This window comes from Macrotis lagotis, chromosome 8, assembly GCF_037893015.1.
Source record: "Macrotis lagotis isolate mMagLag1 chromosome 8, bilby.v1.9.chrom.fasta, whole genome shotgun sequence".
NCBI classification, from domain to species: domain Eukaryota; kingdom Metazoa; phylum Chordata; class Mammalia; order Peramelemorphia; family Peramelidae; genus Macrotis; species Macrotis lagotis.
In genome coordinates this window covers 49,386,606-49,391,711 of record NC_133665.1, presented here as the reverse complement: position 1 = coordinate 49,391,711, position 5,106 = coordinate 49,386,606, and the positions used below count along the sequence as shown (strand labels likewise).

The 5,106-nt window shown below is 39.8% G+C and overlaps 1 pseudogene; it reads right to left on the bottom strand.

Moving 5' to 3' along the window:
• Positions 1-428: 428 nt before the first annotated feature.
• Positions 429-1,900, bottom strand: LOC141496442 (argininosuccinate lyase pseudogene; annotated as a pseudogene).
• Positions 1,901-5,106: the final 3,206 nt, after the last annotated feature.

The window sequence follows — 5,106 nt, the reverse complement described above, 5'->3', positions numbered from 1 at the left end:
CAGGCAAAGATCAGTGATGTTTTAATGCTCTTCCCTCTCTTCCCCACTCCATCTCTCTTTTTATTGTCTCCTCCTGGAACAGATCCCTAAACCCCAGTCCCATGGAAAGCTTTAGAATAAGGGGAATACAAGCCCATAGATTCAGAGCTAGAAAGGAGGCCCAATCCTTCCCTCTCATACAGATGTGGAAACTGAGGTCCAGAGAGGTTAAGGCATTTGGTCAAGAAATCCCAGCTCTTTGAGGCATGATTTGAACTTGAGTCTCCTTTGATCCCTGTCCCACAATGTCTTCACTGCATCATGTCTCCTGTCTTCACCAGGTTGATGGCTAAGTCACCACATGAAGATCCAGTCTTCCCACTGAAGATTTTTCCCTTTGGAGTCTTGAGTAGGGGTAGAGGCAGAGTTGAATCGGGGGGGGGGGGTCTCTATTGCAGCAGGGTCTGCGGCAAGTCTCTCAGCCATGCCACGCTGCTTTTGGCTGTCCCACTTAAGGTTTTGTACTGTTCCATATTGTGACATACTTGGCTCTTGGCATTGGAGAACAGAGGGCTAATGGGTCTGCAGCTTCATCAAGGAGAACTGGATGAGGGTCTGCTTCTTGGTCTCAACCATAAGACAATTTTTCCTTATGCCTCAAGGGCCTACCTGAATGGCATCCTCTTCCTGACAAGGTGGTAGGAAAATTCAGTGGCGAGCATGTCTGGACAGAGTGCCTCCTCCATGCACCCCTTGTTGATCTTCATGGTAGAAATGATGCCAGTAGTCACCTGGGACATCAAATCCATGGGGTCAAAAACTTCAAAGACTGCCTCTTTGTCCTCCTGGTCAAACACATGCCCCACCTTGTTCCAGATCAACTCGAGACTGTCTTCATTTTTCTTTTGGGGCATCAGGCTGCTTCACTTGCTGTAGGCATCGGATAGCTCTGTGAAGCTAAATTATTTGATGCCATAGGTGATCAGGTCCTCTGCCATCTTGCTGAGATGCATAATTCCCAGAGAATCCCAGAAAAGGAATTCAGCTACAAAGTCTTTTTCACTGGTGGTGTCCATGCTATTGAAGGTGATAACACTGAAAATCAACTTTTTTTTCAGAGAAGCTCCCTATCTACTCCCAAGGGGTTGCCAGCAATGGGCCCACTCCTCAGAGGCAGCACATTAATCTGTTTTCTCACCTCCAGCAGATGCTCTAGGCCTCAGGACAGGGCAATGGTATGACTTAAGATCCAATGACTCCAGCCAGTGGGCTGAGCCCTCTGTAAAGGGTAGAGCCAGGAAAGAGCAAATCTTTTTCCTCTTTGACTGTTCTACCATGGTCATGAGTGCCCAGAGGTGGAAAGACAGCAATTAGCATGAATTTTGCAACAAGAACCTCAAGTCTGGGCCAGTTAGGTGGCGCAGTGGATAGAGCACTGGCCCTAGAGTCAGGAGAACCTGAGTTCAAATTTAGCCTCAGACACTTAATAATTACCTTGCTCTGTGACCTTGGGCAAATCATTTAACCCCATTGCCTCGCAAAAAAAAAAGTTCGTTACATAAAAAAGAGCCTCAAGTCTGTGACCACCTGGTCCATTCCAGCCATGTCCAGTATGCAGTTTCTCAGTAGTCTCCCCACTGAGTTCCTTCAACTTCCTCTCATTTGTGTGTGGACAGCCTCATCATTGGAGTTTGGGGCCTTTGACTCACTTCTGATTCACCTTGTTGGGGCCTTGGAGGATCCTGTCCAGTTCAGCTTTGATGAGGAGCCTTGCCTTCTCCATTCCTTTGCTGTAGGTCTTGCTGCCCTGGATGTCAGTCTCCCACATTTGCTGGTCATAGGAGAGGAGAGTTGCTTTGAATTTCACCATGATGGAACCCATAAATCGGCTGCCTCATAGCTTCCTATTCTCTGATGCCATTTTGGACAGGTTCTTCTCCGCTTTGCTGATCTCAGACTTTGAATAATCTGATGCAACAGCTCTGCCTCTAAAGGACTTACTTCTAAAATATATAGCAAACTGAGTCAAATTATAAGAATGCAAGTCATTATCCAATTGATAAATGGTCAAAGGATATGAATAGGAAACATTCAGATGAAGAAATTTAAGATCTCTATAATCTTATGAAAAAATGCTCCAAATCTTTGTTCATTAGAGAAATGTAAAATAAAACAATTCTGAGGTATTACCTCACACTTACCAGATTGGCTAAAATGAAAAATGTTCAATATTGGAGGGGATATGGAAAAACTGGGACACTAATGCATTGTTGATGCAGTTGTGAAGAGCAATTGGATCTATGCCCAAAGGGTTATAAAACTGTTCATACACTTTAATATGTATCTCAAAGACATCATAAAAACAGGGGAAAGACCTACATATACAAAAATATTTTAGCAGTTCTTTTTGTAATGGCAAAAATTGGAAACTGAGGGGATGTTCATTAATTGGGAAATGACTGAACAAGTTATATTATATGAATGTGATGGAGTACTATTGTTCTATAAGAAATCATGAGTGGTCAGACTTCAGAAAAGCCCAAAAAGATGTGCATGAACTGAAGAAGAGTGAAGTGAGCAGAAACAGAAGAATATTGTATACACAAATAGTAACATTGTGATAAGGATAAATTATGATAAACACAGGTCCTCTCAATAGCTAAGTGATCAAAGACAACCCTGAAGGACCTGTTATGGAAAATGACATCCAAATCCAGCAAAATTTAAAAAACCCACTATGGAGTCTAAATGCAAAAAAACTATGGAGTCTAAAAGCATACTAATGTTCATTTTTTTAAAAAAAATTATTAAAGATTTTATTTATTTTGAGTTTTACAATTTTTCCCCCAATCTCACTCCCCCCACCCCCAACAGAAGGCAATTTGTCAGTCTTTACATTGTTTCCATGGTATACATTGATCCAAATTGAGTGTGATGAGAGAGAAATCATATCCTTATGGAAGAAACAAAGTAGAAGAGATAGCAGGATCAGACAATAAGATATCAGTTTTTTTCCTAAATTTAAGGTAATAGTCCTTGGTCTTTGTTCAAATTCCACAGTTGTTTCTCTGAATACAGATGACATTCTCTACTGCTGACAGCCTCAAATTGTCCCTGACTGTTGCACTGATGGAATGAGCGAGTCCATCTAGGTTGATTATCGTCCCCATGTTGCTGTTAGGGTATACAGTATTTTTCTGGTTCTGCTCATCTCACTCAGCATCAGTTCATGCAAATCTCCCCAGGCTTCCCTGAATTCCCATCCCTCTTGGTTTCTAATAGAATAATAGTGTTCCATGACATACATATACCACAGTTTGCTAAGCCATTCCCCAAGTGAAGGACATTTACTTGATTTCCAATTCTTTGTCACCACAAACAGGGCTGCTATGAATATTTTTGTACAAGTGATGTTTTTACCCTTTTTCATCATCTCTTCAGAGTATAGAGCTGGTAGTGGTATTGCTGGATCAAAGGGTATGCACATTTTTGCTGCCCTTTGGGCATAGTTCCAAATTGTTCTCCAGAAACGTTGGATGAGTTCACAGCTCCACCAACAATGTAATAGTGTTCCAGATTTCTCACAACCCTTCCAACAATGATCATTATCCTTTCTGGTACTAATGTCATTTTTTTGTTTTTGTTTTTAAATTATTTATTTATTTGTTTGTTTGTTTGTTTGTTTGTTTATTTTTAGGTTTTTGCAAGGCAAATGGGGTTAAGTGGTTTGCCCAAGGCCACACAGCTAGGTAATTATTAAGTGTCTGAGACCAGATTTGAACCCAGGTACTCCTGACTCCAAGGTCGGTGCTTTATCCACTGTACCACCTAGCTGCCCCTAATGTTCATTTTTTAAAAATTTCCTTTTTTTTTCTTCTCATGGTTTTTTCCCCCACTTTATTTCTTTTTAAAAATATTTTATTTGTTTTTCCAACAATATGCAATGGTAGTTTTAGCAAGCTTTTTTGCAAGTTTTACATTTTTCTCCCTTCCCCCTCCCCATGACAGAAAACAATCTGATATAGGCTCTACATTTATAACCGTGCTAAACATAGATCCATAGTAATCATGTTGTGAGAGAAGAATCAGATTCAAATAGAAGAGAAAAAAATGATACTACATAATACAACTTTTAAATGATGAAGATATTAAGCTTTTCTCTTCATTTAAACTCCACAGTTTCATCTCTGGATACAGATGGTATTCTCCATTTGTCTTTGTTGTGCTGCTGAAATGAACATGTCCATTATGGGTGATCATCACCCCATGTTGTTGTTAGGATGTACAATGTTCTTCTGGTTCTGCTCGTTTCACTCAGCATCAATTCATGCAAGTCTTTCCAGACTTTTCTGAAATCCCATCTCTCATGATTTCTTATAGAACAAAAGCGTTCTGTCACATACATATACCACAGTTTGTTCAGCCATTCCTCAATGGATAGGCATCCCCTTAATTTCCAGTTCTTTACCATTAGGAAAAGAGCTGCTATGATTATTTTTGTACATAATTCCACCACAATGCATTAGTGTCCCAGTTTTCCCACATCTCCTTTCCTTTATAGTAATTTTGGCCAATCTGAGAGGTGTGAAGTGGTACCCCCAGAGATGTTTTAGTATGTATTTTTCTCTAATCAGTAATGATTTTGGAGCAATTTTCATATGACTATAGATAGCTTTGATTTCTTCATCTAAGAATTGCCTTTCCATGTCCTTTGATCATTTATCAATTGAGGAATGACTCTTTTTTTTATAAATTTGCTTCATTTCTCTATATATTTTAGAAGTGAGTCCTTTAATATGACCAGAAACAATAATGATTAATGTTGGAGGAGATGCAGGAAATCTGGAACACTAATGCATTGTTGGTAGAGTTGTGAACTGATCTAACCTTTCTGGAGAACAATTTAGAATTATGCCCAAAGGGCAATAAAATGTGCATACCCTTTGATTCATTAATATCACTTACTGAGTCTGTATCCCAAAGAGATCATGAAAAAGGGTAAAAAACCCATATGTACAAAAATAATCATAGCAGCTCTTTTTGTATGGCAAAGAATTGGAAATTGAGGGGATGCCCATCAATTGGGGAATGACTGAACAAATTGTGGTGTATGTATGTGATGGAACA